The sequence below is a fragment of the Pipistrellus hanaki genome (genome assembly GCF_964339955.1).
Source record: "Pipistrellus hanaki genome assembly, chromosome: 4".
Classification (NCBI taxonomy): Eukaryota; Metazoa; Chordata; class Mammalia; order Chiroptera; family Vespertilionidae; genus Pipistrellus; species Pipistrellus hanaki.
Window position 1 is genome coordinate 68439888 of NC_140506.1, and position 17903 is coordinate 68457790.

The 17903-nt window shown below is 36.5% G+C and overlaps 1 long non-coding RNA gene across 1 annotated transcript in view; it reads left to right on the forward strand.

Annotated features, from left to right (window-relative positions):
- LOC311621144 overlaps positions 1-15799 on the forward strand; it is a 169600-nt gene extending 153801 nt beyond the window's left edge. Inside the window, exons 3-4 of the long non-coding RNA XR_014794793.1 lie at positions 6556-6763; positions 15156-15799. This is a non-coding gene — a long non-coding RNA (uncharacterized lncRNA). The remainder of the gene's footprint in view (positions 1-6555; positions 6764-15155) is intronic.
- The last annotated feature ends 2104 nt before the right edge of the window (positions 15800-17903 follow it).

Below are 17903 nucleotides of genomic sequence, written 5' to 3' on the forward strand. Positions count from 1 at the left end.
CTCTTCTGTCCTAAGTAGTTCTAATTAGATGATGATTTTATAATGGGGTCTAAATGTCAGACAATCCTACCTAATTAAAGCATAATATGCAAATTAACCATCACATTTCTAATGGGGTCTAAATGTCAGACAATCCTACCTAATTAAAGCATAATATGCAAATTAACCATCACTCCACTCAAGCCATACCCACCAGCCATGCCCACCAGCTAATCAGAGCAAGTATGCAAATTAACCCTAACCAATATGGCTGCAGACACAGAGAGCAGTTGAGAGGCTTGGGTTTCCTTGGAAACGAAAACCAAGCTTTCTGCCTGCCCTAGCTGGCCTAGGCCTCCACTCAAGGGTACAAAGTTTCAATTATAGAAGATAAATCCAAAGAAAAATGGCAGCAGCCAGGCAGCCATGGAGCTGGAAAGAGCAGGCTAGGGTTGCCCCCAGCAATGGAGGAAGCAAAGCTTTCCACCTGCCCTGGCTGGCCTAGGCCTCCACTCAAGGCTACAAAGTTTCAATTATAGAAGATACATAAAACCAAACAGAAATGGCAGCAGCCAGAGTGAGCAGGGGGCTTGACTCCACTCCAGGCTACAAAGTTTTAATTGTAGAAGATAAATAAATTCCAGATTCCAGGGCCTCTGCTTGGGTAGCCAGGGGGTGTGGCTGGACTGCAAACCACCACAGGCCCCCTACCAAGTCCACCCCACACCCCAAGGGAACCCCCACCCTGATCCAGGACACCCTTCAGGGCAAACCAGCCAGCCCCACCTGTGCACCAGGCCTCTATCCTATCTAATAAAAAAGCAATATGCAGATTGACCATCACTCTAACACCCAAGATGGCTGCCCCCATGTGATCAAAGATCCTGCCCCCATGTGGACACAAGAGGGCCACCTCAAGATGGCCAGCAGGGGAGGGCAGTTAGGGGTGACCAGGGTGGCAGAGGAGGGAAGTTGGGGGCAAACAGGCTGGCAGGGGAGCAGTTAGACATCAATAAGGCTGGCAGGGGAGTGGTTAAGGGGAGATCAGGCTGGCAGGCAGAAGCAGTTAGGGGCAATCAGGAAGGCAGGCAGGCTAGTGGTTGATAGCCAGCAGTCCTGGATTGTGAGAGGGATGTCCGACTGCCCATTTAGACACATGGGATCAGACATAAATGGGCAGTTTAACATCCCTTAAGGGGTTCCAGATTGGAGAGGGTGCAGGCTGGGCTGAGGGACACTCCCCACCCCGTGCACGAATTTCGTGCACTGGGCCTCTAGTCCTATATAATAAAAGGGTATTATGCAAATTATCCTCTCAATTGGGAGTTCAATCAGAATTTGACCAAGGGGCAGGGCCAGCCCACCAACTGCCCACAGCCCCTCCCCCTGGCCGGAACCCACCTGTGCATGAATTCATGCACCAGGCCTCTAATATTTTTAATAAAGACCTAATGTCTTCCTTCAACCAACACATGTTGCTTAGTGGTCCTTCACTGGAAGCACCATCATCACCAAACCATTGAGAGCTTGTTTTGTGCCAGACATTTCATGTATAGCAACTCAATGCTCATGCCAGCCTTGTAAAATGAGCTCCATGATTACCCACATTACAGGTATAAGCAGTAGATATGGAAAGGGTAAGTAAGTTGTCCAAAGTCACACGGGTGGTGAGCAGCGGGGCCAAGATGACAGACAGTCTGGCTCCTGAGGTCTGTGTTTTGCCTCCATGCTTTTCTTCTTCTCAGGATTCTAATTCCCAAGTTCACTGATTTTCTCTAATCGCTGCAGGATATTCCTCTCATGTCTGTGTCTATTTATGATCTATATCCACCACTAGTGAATAAAACCGATAAAGCTTTGTCTGTATAAATGACCTGTGTTAATGTTTCTTGGCATTAAGATGGCTCATGGGGAAATAGAAATTATTTTTGCAGTTCTTGTCTGGTTTCCTCAGTAATGGATTATGTCTACAGGATATGAACTCAATTGGTTGAAAACGTGAAAGTATCATTATTAATAACCATACAGCTGACTTCATATGACTCCTGATGTGACACATTGAGAAGATACATCATCACCTATGTGATAGTACTGCCAAAATGTCTCACCTGAAGGTAATCATGAGGAAACAGTCAGACACACACACACACACACGCACACACACACACACACACACACACACAGAAAAGGACACTCTGCAAAGTAGCTAGCCTGCACTCTTCAAAGGCATCTGTGTCACAAAAGAGAAAAAGGTCAAGGAGCACTTTCAGACTGATGGAGACTAAAGAGACAGGATAAGGAAATGCAATACATGGTCCTTGTTTGGATTTTGGACCAGACTTAAGAGAACATTGTTGGAACAAAGAGGAAATTTTAAATATGGACTGTATATTAGATAATGTTAAATTTCCTGAATGTCATAATGGTATAATGGTTGTAAATAGCAAAGGAGAATGCCTTTGCTATTAAGAATTAGATGATATAGGAACATGGGAATATAAGCATACACGCACGCGCACACACACACACACACACACACACACACGCACACACATATATATACATATATATGTACATATATATGTACAAACATACACATAGAGCAAGTTACAATGTTAACAATTAATGAATCCAGTTGAATGATAAATTGGTGACTATAGCCCAGCTGGCATGGCTCAGTGGTTGAGTATCAACCTTTTAATCAGGAGGTCATGGTTTGATACTCGGTCAGGGTACGATCCCCAGTGGGGTGGGGAAGGTGGGAGGTACAGGAGGTAGTCAATTGATGATTCTCTCTCATCATTGATGTTTTTATCTCCCTTTCCTTTAATCTCTGAAATAAAAAAAAAAATAAAAAATAAAATAAATTCCACCCTTCTTGACATCTGTGGAGAGGCCTGCTCCCTCACTAGAATGCTGTTTCCCCTCTTTAGGGCTTATTCAGTCTTCAAACAGCACTTCTTTGGGACACACTTTTCTGGTCTGTCTGCTTAGGAGAAAGCCCCAGTATGGGCTTCTATGGTAATAGGCACATTTCTCTGGGGACATTTATCCCAATTAGAATTGTAATTCTCTGTGATTACATTAATGCTCTCCTCTCTCACTTGGGTTGCAAGCTATCTGTTTTTGCTTACCATGTGTCCATCCACAATAGGTTCTTGATATTAATATTAAGATTTTAAAAATATTTTTTTACTAAAAATATTTAGAAATTTTGTCTTTATAGAGGTTCACTGTATTTATCTTTAAAAGGATAGGAGATTGTCTCCTAAAATTTAATTTCAGTTCTTTTCGCTTTATTTTCTTAAGTGAGGCTAATTTCAGTTCTTAAGTGGATATGATCCCCTCAGACAATATAGAAACATTACTGTCATGATGCTCCTTGAAAAATTGGTTAAGTCAGTTGGCTTGTGTTTCCTTTCATAATCGATATGACTTCATGCAAAATGATGTAGCAGTTCACATCATTCTGTCATTCCCCGTCAAGAAAATACTGGTTTCCAAAATTAAAATTATGAATCAATTCACAGGAGGATGTCATCAAATAAACAAAGAATCATTGCTTATATTACACTGTCAAGTTTTTGATATGTTTAATTCCTCTAAATGCATTTAACTTTAATGAAGAGTAATACAATCTAATAACAACATAAAATGGAATTGTTTATCTTCCAAGTCCTATATTAGGCAGATGTCTTCTCCTTAATACATTGTTTCCAATGCAAAAGTTTTTTTTTGTTTTTTTTTTTTCCTTTTCCATTCTTCAGATTTGTCTCTCATTTCATGTATGTGGTTTGGGAAGTGACCTATATGTACATGTTTAATTAAGTCACTCATCAGGCTGTAGTTTTCACAGTTGGACATGTCTGAGATTTGTTGTTTCAAGTTCCCAAGGCAATGATATTTATATGACCCAATTAAATTTGGTAATTATTAATATATTAGTCAAGGTTATTTCAGTTGCAAGTAACATAAAACCAAACAGACTTATGCAAAAAGAGGCATTTTACTGACTCATATCACTGAGAGACCAAAGGTGGATGCTGGTTTTAGGATCTCAGGTGACATGAATAGGGGTCTCTCCTCATCTCCTGCTTGCTTTGCTCTGTGCCAGCATCATTGTCAGGTTAGCATTTTCCTTACGCATGGCAAAGGATGTCCTCAAGGCAACATAGTAGGTTATTCATTGTTATGGGGTGACCTTCGGATATGTACAAATGGGGCAAAGGGCTCCAACTGGGATTTGGAGTCTGCCTGGGTTTCTGTATGCTCTGAATTTCATTTATTTATTTTTTCTTTTGTCTTAAGGAGAGGTTTTGTTAGAAGGCCCAGGGAGAGAGACAAGGTGGGAAGGCTTTACTTGGTGCTATGTCTCCCACAAGACTCAATGAGGAGTTTTTGAGTTTCTGTGGAAAGCAGTATTATAATAGAAGGTGAAATCAATGCAGCACAGTTTTGGTGCATTAAGGCGTGATAGATTTGAAATGCTTCCATGGGGCAACATCTGTGCAAGACGGGACAGCATCTCATAGAGAAGGAATGATGAGCCCAAATGCTATAGTTTCATTCCTGAACACTCTCTGGAGACTTTCAGAGTTCCTTGGGTCTCTGGGGCAGACAGGATAATGTGGATTACACTGACAATAGATATAACCCCTTGTTTTGTGTGGGTGTTTTTAATTAGTTTTACATGGATAGATTCTATGAACCCAAAAGGTTTCTTATATAGAGAGAAATATGCAGAAGACGTTGTCAGAGTTGAACCAGAGGAAGTGAATGGAAAGATTAAAAAAATATATAGGGTAATATGTATTGACAAATATTTCAAGTTGATTACTCAGTAAAACATGTAACTTATGTAGAAAGCCAGTGACATTATTGCAGGCTGTTTTTCATTTATTGCCTATAAGGAAGTCAGTCATGTTATTGCTCTGTGTGGGCTTTCAAAGATAGAGCCATAGAAGAGCCATCTCAGACATGTTGCAAATAACCGTGCAACACTTAGATTCTTCACATTGAGAACATTCTTCTCATATAACTTATTCTCTGGTTAAAAGCATATAAAATTTTTAAGAAGCATATATAATGTAATTGCAGGGATTTATACATTCAAATCAGTCATGTGGTCTGCAAAAGTTAACTGTAAATTGTTATCTAGGTAAAAGTCTCTGTTACTTTTGTTTGTAGAATCTCAGATTGTAATTAAAACTACTGTCAGCAGAATGCTCATTAAAGCGGATTTAAGATTCCACATGAAAAGTTATTGATTCCACAAAGGATAGATACTACTAGGCCACTAAAAACATCTGAAGTTATTAAATTACGGATTTAGTTGCTATTATATCTTTTTACTCACTTGGTTGTTTATTAAGAAACCTCTGTAGAAGGTATGTTTGAAATGAAACTGAAAGATATCAGCCAATAATTATTTCTCACAGATATTTAAAAATTAACGATCTGCTGAAAAATAATTATTTCTCACAGATATTTAAAAATAAACGATCTGCTGAAAAATGATGATGGGTTTTGGTCTCTCTTGCTCCAAATTCCTGGCCCTCACCAAAAATATAGCCTACTTCATGTCTATGGGAAGGAAGGATAAGAATGGGGATCAGATGATAAATTTTTGGCCAGCAGCATCCAGCCTAAAGAGCCTGACTTAGCCTTATCACAGTTCCAATGTATATTTATGTACTGTACCATTTGGTATTATTATAAAAATTTTTTATCTGTCCCTGGAGGCAAAATTGAGTTATATATTAAATGGCTAGTTTCTTTGTTTTCTGCTTAGGTATGCATGTAATGTGGTAGCGTAATATATATTCTACACTTGTTTCATTCCTGCCGAGAGATAATATTTTTGCAGCTGACAGAGTAAAGACATCCTGTGCTCCCAGAATAAGAGAGAACATATTGGCAGGATAAAATACAGATGTTCCCCGTGTTTTTTCCGCCTCATAGTTGTATTCAGCAGAGTTTAATTTTCATGGGCATATTTCTCTGTCCTTGTTTGAGCAGTTGGACACAGAAGTCCACAGTAAATTCAAGATTTTAAAAGGTGGTTTCAAGTAAAGCATTTTAAAATGTTTTAAAAAATATATATTTTCTTGATTTCAGAGAGGAAGGAAGAGAAAGAGAGATAGAAACATCAATGATGAGAGAGAATCATTGATCGGCTGCCTCCTGCATGCCCTACTTAGGAATCAAGCTCACAACCTGGGCACATGCCCTGACAGGGAATCTAACTGTGACCTCTTGGTTCATAGGTTGTTGCCCAACCACTGATTAACACCAGCCTGGTGAAAAATGTTTTTATTGGTGGGAACATAACTTAAAAACTCATTCCCCAAAAAGGCTCTTTTCATTAAAATGTGGGATTGAAAATAACTTTCTTAATTCTCTAGAATGAAGGAACTTGAAGTATATTAAATTTTTCTCTGAGGGAATTGTATTTTTCGCAAGTAAAAAACAAATATAAAATTTCTCTTGTCACAGACTAGGAAAAATAAACAGAAAATTCTGACAAAGGTGGTATCTTAATCACATGTTTTATGTCTTTCTTTTTCCCATTTTCAGATGATCCATGGAATAAAAAAGGAATATATATATATAAAAAAAAACAACCATTGTGTATCATCATCAGAAACTTCTCACATATACCTATGAAGCTGAGAAGTTTTACCTGGAAATGGCACAGGTGAAAGTGAATGAAGGGAACACAAATGAGCCATTACTCACATTTTGGCTGCTCATCCTAAAAAAACCACATTCTTCCTCTTTACAGGTAAGAAAAAAATTGCCAGATAAGGACTTTAGTAGTTCAAATGAGGGGGATCAAATGTGAGCATTCAGATGAAACAATCTCTAGTAAGACAGTTGTACTATAGAATACACGAAAGAACATAGGGGTGAGAAGCTAATTTTCTTAGATTCAAAGGGGTCCTCTACTAATTTTTTTCAAGTGCAGACTTCCACAGAAACGTAAAAATTGAGAATCAACAACAACAACAACAAAAAAATAGGGTTTGGAAATCAAAAGAAGAGTAACTTTGGGACATTTACCAAAATGCAGAGAATAAACTATAAGTTTTGGGAGTTCAAGAAAAAATAAAGAGGCAGAAAACATTAAAGCAAGAAAAGCAATATTGTTGTTATAGGATTTCTAGAAGAAGAAAATAGTATGGATGCATGAAAAGCAATAATCAAAGTAACAAAAGAAGACAATGTCTTTGGATTGAGAGATTCAGTCTTTATATGCAGAAGACTTGCCAAAATCTGGGCAGGTGTAATGACAAGTAATCATGCACAGGTGGTTTTCTAAGTACTCGATAAAGAATAAATGCTGAAATCAGCCAACTGGGGAAAAAATAAATGTCATCATAGGAAAAAATTTTGAATGACATTAGCCTACTTATTTCTAACACTAATGTGGAAAACCTCAGAGAAAATGTTGAGACTTCTGGAGTAAAAGCATAATGTTCCAAGAATTATATACCAAACCAAGCTATTAACTGAATGCAAAGGCAAATGAAAGCCTGGTTCAGATTTGTAACAATTCAGAAATTACATGACTTATATATGATTTTTGAAAAATATAATTTAATGTACACCTTCAAATAAAAACTAATCAAAGCAAACAATTTAATAAAGGCACATTTTAGAAAAAAAGAGCAGTAAGCAATAAAAATTTAGATGCAAGTCTAAAGAATTGTTTGTAATGGCATTATGAAACTAAGTACAATTTATAACAAAGGATTTTCAAAGAAAAATGTATTTTATTAAAAATGTTCCCCAGAGACATGGGATAAGGAGAAAGAGTAAACAAAGTGTGATGAAGTTTTGATATCAAACAAGGAGGGTCTATATTGGTTACTATAACCAGAACAAAATTATTAAATTTTGTTCTGGTTACTATTTTCAGGCGTTGGAAAATAGGTAGTGTGGGACTAGAGTCCTAGCGAGACAGGGCATACATGAGGTGAGCACCACATACAGCCTGACTTTATGTCGAGGGCACTTTCCTGAATGTGGCACAGAGAGATGGAGCCCATGCAAAGAATATATATTTTATTGAGCTGAGGAGGCAGACATAGAAACAAAGGCAATGATGAGGCAGCTGGCATTTGCAGGTTAGAATTCCAGAGAGGAATGTGTTATACAGAAGGGAGGTCCCAAAGGTTTGTGTGGAGATTCTTCTTAACTCTTTGGAGAAGAGCTGCTTTGGGCTTTGCATGTGTAGGTTAAGATTCTATAAAACCTCAAGATTCTGCAAGACAGCAGCTGCTGTGGAGCTTAGAAATGAATGGAAATTCCAGAGGTCATGCAGTGCTAAAGATATTGAATTTTGTGTTCAACCATATGGAACGACTTCATTGAGCACACCAGATATTTAGTTGAGACCCCAGAAAGGCCACACTTTAGAAACCAGGAGTAAGATCATATCCTAGGTTTAAGGTCAAAACCAATATAGATTTGCCCAAACAAAACATAAAATGAAAATGGAAGGATAGAGAATGAGCTGGTTATGTAATTGCTGGCCAGAACCAAACATTACACTTTAAAAGGGAGACAACATAATCCAGATGCTTTTTATAATATATCATTCATAACATGCAGCATGCAACAAAGAAATTACATATGCAAAGGAGCCGGAAAATTAAATCTGAAATCAAGATTTTTAAAAAGCAGGCAATAGAAATAGATCCTGAAAATGACTCAAATTTTGCAGTTTAGGACACAATTTTAAGAATGGTGGTGATAAACCTGTTCAAGGATTTAAAGGAAAACATGAACAATGAAAGAATAGATGGGAAATCTTAATAGAGAAATACAAATTATAATGTATCAATTAAAAATACCAGAAATTGCAATTTATATCAATGGCTTAAGAAAAGATTGAACACTGCAGAATAAAACATATGAGAACTTGAAAATAAGCCAATAAAAAATTTACAAACTAAAATATAGAGAGAATACAAATTTATAAAACGAACAGAGCCTCAGTATCTTATAGAATTATGTATATCAATTGTTACACATATAATTAGTCTCAGAAGGAAAGAAAAAAGACTATTTGAAGAAATAATAACCCAAAATATTCAAAATTTGATGAAAAAAAATCAATCTTCAGATCTAAGAAGCTCACAAAATCCAAGGCAGTATGTCTTTCAAAATATTCTAGAATGGAAGTTAAAAATGCTTTTCAGGTCAATGTAAGTTGATAGTAGCTGTGGCACTAAAGGTCATGATAAAGAAAGTTTATTGGACTGAAAAGAAAATTTAGAACTGTAGGAAGGGATGAAGATCATTAGAAATGACAAATATGTAGAAAATGTAAATGAATTTTATGTTCTTTAAATTTCCTGGAAAAAAAAATAGTTGACTGGTTCAAGCAAGCAAAAATAACGACAATGTGTTGTATCATTTCTGATGTATGTAATGGTAAAATGTGACAATAGTATTAACAATTGAATGGAATAAATAGAATTCTACTGTTGCAAGATTCTTATATTCTATATGGTCATTATATTAATTAGAAGTAGGCTGATACATTAAGGATGTATACTATAATACTTGGAGTAATCCCGTGTGTGTGTGTGTGTGTGTGTGAGAGAGAGAGAGAGAGAGAGAGAGAGAGAGAGAGAGAAAGAGAGAACAAGACCTACAGAGTACTTTAATGGAGTACTGAAAACATGTTATTATCTCAAGAAGGCAGGAAAGAGCTAACAAAGAAGCAAACATGAGATGGGACAAATAAGAAACAAATTGCACAATGCTTAGAATGAAACCCAACCGTATTAATAATTATATTTAATGTAAATGCCCTAATCATTCCAATTAAAATTAGTTTCATAATAAAAGAGTCTATTATCAAGAGTATACCACAACTGTCAATGGATATTCATCTAATAACTATATTTAACATAGTCCTGACACATGTAACTATCATTTTTTAAATATATTTTTATTGATTTCAGAAAGGAAGGGAGAGGGAGAGACAGAGACAGTGAAACATCAGTAATGAGAGATAATAATTGATCAGCTGTCTCCTGTACTCTCCTCCTAACAAGGATTGAGCTTGCAAACTGGGCATATGCCCTGATCGGGAATGGATCTGTGACTTCCGGATCCACGGGTTGACATTCACCATGGGCACAGGTAACTATCATCAATGCAAGGATAACTCAACACAAAGAGAGCCATTAATGTAATTCACTATAAAAATAGATGAAAGGAAGAAAAGCTATGGGCAAAAATATATTTGCTAAAATTCAATAATCACTCTTGATTAAAAACAAACAATTAGCTAACAATAGAAGGAAACTTCCTAAAGCTGATAAAGTTTAGCATAAACCAAGAGCAAATATCATATTTGATGTAAAGGATTAGAAACATCTCTACTCACATTAGAGATAAGATAAATTTGCTCCCAGCATTGTTATTATTTAAGCTTATACTGGAGTCTAACTCTAACTAATGAAATAAGTAAAAAAAAGAATAATATGGTACATAAATATTAAAAAGAAGAGACAGTATAATTATTTTCAAACAGAAGATTGTCTTAAAAATTCAAGAAAATAATTTTAGAATCAATAAATGGTTCAGTATGATGGTTGATACAAAATTAGCATAGAAAATCAATACTTTCCTATATATTACCAACAATGTATTAAAGAATGAAACAGAGAAAAGGGAACTCATTCTCAACAACAATACAAACTTTAAAGTGACTAACAAAAATGTAAGATTCATAGGCTGTAAACTTCAAAACTACAGGGAAAAGATAAAAGAAGACTCATTAAAGATAGATACATAGCCCCTTCTGAAGTGTAATGCAATCCTAATCATTATTTATAAAACTTACAAGCTGCTTCTATAGGTCAAATGACAGAGAAAATACAATAAGTAATCGCTTGGGAAATTCTGAGAAGAAAAAATGGGAAAAATTTTCCTCCTTTAGAAACTTACACATATTTGACAATTATAAAAGTAAAGGCAGAGATATTGATAAATAAGACTATATAGAATTTATAAACAGGAGTATGTACACTGAGATTTAACATACTAGTTAAAAGTATCTCAAGCCAGGCCACATAGTAGCTTTGAATTCTTGGGCAAGTTACTTAACTCTCTATGCCTTAGTTTCCTTGTATGTAAAACAGGGACAATTATGCCACCCATATGCTATGGTTTTGTGAAGATACATAAAGCACTTTGAAGAGTGCTTAGAAGCCCAACCAGCATTGAGCATCAGTGGTTGAGCATCGACCTATGAACCAGGAGGTCACGGTTCAATTCCTGGTCAGGGCACATGCTCAGGTTGTGGGCTCAATCCCCAGTGTGGACATGCAGGAGGCAGCCAATCAATGGTTCTCTCTCATCATTGATGTTTCTATCTCTCTATTACTCTCTGAAATAAATAAAAATAATTTTTAAAGAAAAGTGCTTGGAATATGGTCAGAACTATGTAAGTACTAGCTGCTGTTAGTGATGAAGATAGTAAACAAATTAGTTGGATGATGATGAATTACTTCTCAAATGAGGGTTAAGTTTGGTTACCCCAAATCAGAATTTTTATCCAACCAAATATATATATTTTTTGGTAAGGGATTTTCTTTTTAATATATTTTTTATTGATTTCAGAGAGGAAAGGGGAGGGAGAGAGAAATAGAAACATAAATAATGAGAGAGAATCATTGATTGGCTGCCTGCTGCATGCCCCCTACTGGGAATCGAGCCTGCATGTGCCCTTGACTGAAATCGAACCTAGGAACCTTCAGTCTGCAGGCTGTTGCTCTATCCACTGAGCCAAACCATCTAGTGCCCAAACCAAATATTTTGAATGAAATATACAGTTGAGGTGATTGATGGTTCCATTTTGAAAAAACATATAGTTAAACACATACCTTACATCATTCCCAGAGAGAAAAACATAAAGTTATTAGATGAAAACATAGAAAAAACATACTCATAAGCTTGGGGTGAAGAAAACCTGTCTAAGCCAGATGTGAAACATATCATAAAGGAAAATACTCACATACTTAAATTCATAAAAATTAAAAAGGAAATTTCTGTATGCAAAAAACACATAAATTAAAACAACATTAATAGATCACCCATAGCCTGGGAATATATTTGCAGTATATTAAAAAAGGATTAATATCAATATGAATCAACAGAAAAAAACCAACACTCTGGTAGAAAAAATGAATAATGGATAAGAAAAGCAATTTTAAAAAAAAGGAAATACATGGTACATTTTTATCAATTTTTACTCATCAGATTAGCAAAAACATAAAATCTTGATAATATCTAGGATTGCTAAAGATGTGGCCAATGGATACATTGATACTCTTGGGCAGAAAGGCAAGATGACAAACTATTTTTTGGAGTCTAATTTTTCAGTATCAAGATAAAACCTGCCCCTTTATCTTGAGTTAGCACTTCCATGTTTTGGAATTTATTCTGAAGATTGTTTCACATGCACATGGGTTTACAAAAGGTCTGTGTACAAAAACAATCACAGCAGGAATGTTAATTACAGTGAAATATGGGAAACAGCTAAGCATTCATCATTAGAAGATCAGTTAAATAAATTATAGTAAAGCCATATATTGAATACCACACATTATTAAAAAGGATGAAGTATGTGTTGTTTATATTTGCATACTTTATAATGTGGAAACTTTCCAAAGAAAGTGGGAAAAAGTAAATTTCAGGATAATTTCTTTATTTATTGTTTTATACACATGCACACACACACACACACACACACACACTTGCATTTATATAATCATGTAAATATGGGAGAGCATAGGAAAAATAAGGAAACTATAAACCCTAGTTAACTGTGGGGATGGTTGGGGAAGGTAGAGCCTCACAGTTTTAGTCTACACTTAAGCATCATTTTAACTTTTTATAATGAAAGTATGCTCACATACATGCTATATAATAAAAGGCTATATGCAAATTGATGGAATGGCTGAACAACTGGTCATTATGATGTGTACTGGCCACCAGGGGGCAGACATTCAACACAGGAGCTGACCCCTGGTAATCAGTGCACTACCACAGGGGGAGCACTGCTCAGCCAGAAGCCAGGCTCACGGTTGGCAAGTGCAGCAACAGTGGCGAGAGCCTCTCCTGTCTCAGCGGCAGCGCTAAGGATACCCAACAGATGGCTTAGGCCCACTTGCCACATCAGTTGGACATCCCGCAAGAACTGCTGGATTGCAAGAGGGAGCAGGCCCGGCTGAAGGACCCCCTCCCCCCACCACCAGTGCTCAAATTTCGTGCACTGGGCTTCTAGTCTTGTATAATAGCGATCAATAAAGATCAATAAAACACAACAGAAGAATAATGAGTGAAGAAGTTAAAGAAACACAAAGATGCAGATTATTTTCTTGGCCAAGTGCTCTTAATTTAATAGCTAATTCATATGACTTTAAAATTGTTACAGAGCAAACACATGAAATGTTTTATTCATTTAACATTGTTAACATAATCCTGAAAACAAACCAAAAGTAACACATAACAGATGTAGTTCATACTCATAAGTACAAATGCAAACATTTAAAATACAATACTGGGGAATTCAGTTACCAGACCACAGTGAAGTAATGCTTATTCCATAACAGCAACAGTGTTTTACAAAATGATAAATATTAATGTTTTTCATAGGTTAAAGGAGACAAAGCACCTGTCTAGAGATGACCTGCCCATCATTGATTATTCATTCAACAAAATTTTATTGAGCTAGGCCTTATTCTCAGTTCTGGTATAAAACCAAACACTGATTAATACTATCAGAAATATATATTGAAGGGAGGAAAATGGACAACTAAACAAATGCTAATGAGAAGTATGAAAAAGTGTGTAGATAAGGAAAATCCTAGAAACAGAAGAACTAGATGATCATGTTTTTATCTCAAATCAAATAGAAAATCATTTTCATGTTAAGAAAAACTAAGTATTTCTATTCAAGTTGAGAGCCATAAAACTCTCATTCCCATTATTAATTGTATTCAACAAGTTATAATCAGTGCAATAGTGTAGGTAAATGGTAAAATAAATGAGTCACACATATTGGAAAGGAAAATTATAACACACAATTATAATTATACATTTATATGATTGTCTACCTAGAAAACTGAAAATAGTTAAAAAATATATTAGAAGTTAAGTGTTTAGTAGGGTGGCAAGTTGTAACAAAAATATAGGGCTTTCTTACATACTTGCAACAGTCTGTGATACAGCAGAATAGAAAGAGATGCCACCATAATAGCAAAAAAAATAATATAAAATATCTTAGCACAAACAATAGAAAATGCACAGAACCTATAAGAAAATGATAAAGGTCTATCTGAGGATAGAAAAAAAGTTTTATCCCCATTTCTAGAGAGAAATACTCAAAATTATAAAGATATTAATTCTCTCTAAATGTTTAATCTATAAAATCAATTCAATTATAATGAAAATAGTAATGTAGCTTTTGGGAGGGATTAATCTTTATTTAAATTTTTAATCTTTATTTTTGATGAAGCTATACATATTCACTTTATTATTTTAATTTGTAAATTACAGTTGACCTTCAATATTATCTTATATTAGTTTCAAGTATATAGCATAGTGGCTAGACATTTACATAATTTATGAAGTGATCTCCCCGATAAGTCTAGTATCCACCTGGCACCATACACACTAGTAGTTATTACAATATTATTAACTATATTTCCTGTGACTATTTTCTAACTACCAATCTTTACTTCTTAATCCTTTCAATTTTTTCACCCAGTCCCCCAACATCCTTCCTACCTGGCAACAATGAGTGAGTCTGTTTCTGTTTTCTTTGTTCATTTGTTTTTTTAGATTCCACACATAAGTGAAATCACATGGTATTTGTCTTTCTCTGACTGACTTATGTCACTTAGCAAAATATCCTCTAGGTTCATCCATGCTGTCACAAACAGTATGATTTCATTCCTTTTTATGGGCAAGTAATATTCCATGAATATTTGCATTACATTTTTGTTCAATTGCCTTTAAAAATATGACAAGTTCTGCTAGCATATAACAACAGTCCTCAGCCTTACTCTTTTCAGCTTTTGATTCCTACTCCCAAAGTCAACAATCCAACACTATGAACAATTTTTTACTGGTGTTTATATTCATACTAGGAGCCCAGCTCATGAAATCACGTGGCCCGTCCACCCACCCCAACCTCTCCATGCAGAGCTCCAGCACCTCTGGTCCAGCCCCCTGACCCCTCTGGCCTTCTCTGGCTACTTCAAGCCCCACCCTCAATCCCTCAAGTCACCTCGGGCTGGTCCCACCTTCTCTAGTCACCTCCCCACTTCTGCCTTGTCTCTGGAGCAACGTGATGGCTCTGCCCTATCATGACGCCAGAGGAGAGCGTGGGAACCTCCGCCGGGCTGCGCTGTGCTCCTTCCCCAGGCAGGTGAGTGGTGGGGTGCTCTGAGTGGGAGTGGTGGGTGGCGAAGGACTGGTGAGAGGGGCGCTATGGGCTCTCACCTCTGCCCTCCCTGGCACGGGCCTCCTCTGGGTGCCTCTTCACTTTCACTCCGTTTCTGGGAACAATGCCCCACCGCGTACACACAGGCAGCCTCCTCCTTAGCAGGCATGACTGTGACACCGTTAGGACCAATTAGCATATTGCCTCTTATACATAGATTTTTCAAAGAAGAGAATTTTTCTTATACTTAAGTTTTTCTTTTTCTTTTCTTTTCTTTTTTTTTTTTTTTTTAATATATTGTTTACTGATTTTAGAGTGGAAGGGAGAGGAAGAGAGAGATAGAAGCATCAATGATGAGAGAGAACCATTCATCAGCTGCCTCCTCCACGCCCCCTACTGGGGATCGAGCCTTGGCTGGAATCGAACCTGGGACCCTTCAGTCCGAAGGCCAACACTCTATCCATTGAGCAAACCTCCTAGGGCAAGTTTTGTGTTTTCAATCTTTTTGGACATTATCAATTCACTTCCTATTGCGAAGATTTAGTTTTCTGACCTAATCCTCAAACCCCAATCAGAACTGCCCCCCCACCCCCCCACACACACAAATTACACACATTTTACCTTCTTCACTCTAACAATATTTTTGGTTCTATCAGTATCCAATGTTAAAATTGGTATGTCTATGTAAATATTGTTATATATGGTTGAGTCTCACAGTGTCCTATAATTTCCTTTCATATACAACTTGCTTTTCCAGGAGTTAATAATTATCCACTTTTAAATTTGTTTTGTTATTAATACAACTGACATAGTTAAATTTTTAAATAGAAGACAAGGGGGTAGAAGGGAAAGGAAGGCTGGAAAGTAAAGGGAAGGAAAGAAAATAAAATCCCAAGGGGAAAAACAAACTAACCCCTCAATTTAGCCAAACACCTCAAAAAATAATCTAAGAATTTCATTTTCCCCCCTGAAAATAAGCATCCTATACCATCCTTCCACTTCACAATGGACTGCTTACTCTGCCCTGTGGCCTTGCTCTCTCAGGACCTCCCTTCATTGTCATCCTGGGAACGTTCTCTTTCCTCTTTCTGAGGTCAGAGCTCTCGTTTTCTGGGTTTCACGTCTCTTTTATGGTTTACACTCTTGTTTGTGGGGAGCACTTCATCTAGCAGATTTTGGGGAAGCGTGCCATGGAAGTGGCCTCTGGAGGAAGTGCTACTGCCCCTGCACCATCAGACTCTGAAGAGCACTGCTGTCCCCTCTGCCATCTGCACCCCCTGGGAGATACGCACTGTTATCGCCGCCCCCGAGATGGCCACAGCCTCTGCCGTCATCTGCGCCTTCCAGTCCGAAAACTCTGCCTGGCATTGTGTTTTAAAGTCAACATCAAACCCTTCTCTTTAAATGCATCTTAACAAACCATGTTTCTAAGTGTTAAAAATGATAATGTTAAGAAAATGCCTGCATTCCTTCTACACAGATTGGAATAATTTGTGCTTGGTCAGGTGGTGCCCAAATGAGTTCATTCTCATCATGCTGGTGGGAAATACCAACCTGTTATGACAAATCTAGTTTATAATTTTAAGTAACTGTATGCAGTTTTTTACAGCAAACATTTCAACAAGCACAGTAACCCGAAACACATGGACTGATTGCAAGGTTGCAGGTCACCGTAAAAATAAACCTTCAAGTATTATAAGAAAGCATTGTCCTTAGCAAACAGACTAAGGCAGAAACTCAACTTTTTGGTGACAAGATACAGAGTAAGTCTAGTTTTCACTTAAAATTTTTGGTAGTAGGTATCACATAATTGCTAAATATTACTTACCTATTTATAAAGTTGTAAGAGCTAGCACAAGGAGTAAAGATACCCATTTTTTCAAATTAATTAAAAACTTAAGATCTGTTTCTACTACCATAGAAACAGTTTTTAAAAAATCAAATGACCAACTAAATAACATCTTTAGCATAGTAGCAAAATAAAAAATAAAATTATTTTATGCAAGACCATGAGTTTAATATTTTTAATAGATGGGTGATAACAGAAATCAGATAGAGATTCGGCAATCTGATATTTAACCTTACTTTTCCAATTGTGCTCAGTATTGCTTTGCACAATGAATTCTCTTCCCTGTGAAATAAAAATGGAAATTTTTTTCTTAATTTCAGAATAGAGAGAAAATAACATTTGCATTAGCTTCAGTGGTCTTTCCTTGGGGAGAGATAATGTTGAGAAAATGAGATGGTTTTAAGGAATTGGGACACAAATGAAGATGACATTTAAGAAATGCAAGTCACATGATTATAAACATTGTTTTCAAGCACTGTGCCACTTAAATTCTACAAAATGGATTGGAGGAAAGTTGTAAGTACTTTCATTTTTTTAAAGTTAGATGAACTTTGAGTTACATTATTACTTCCAGTAACTATTTAAAAATGTATTCTTTGCTTC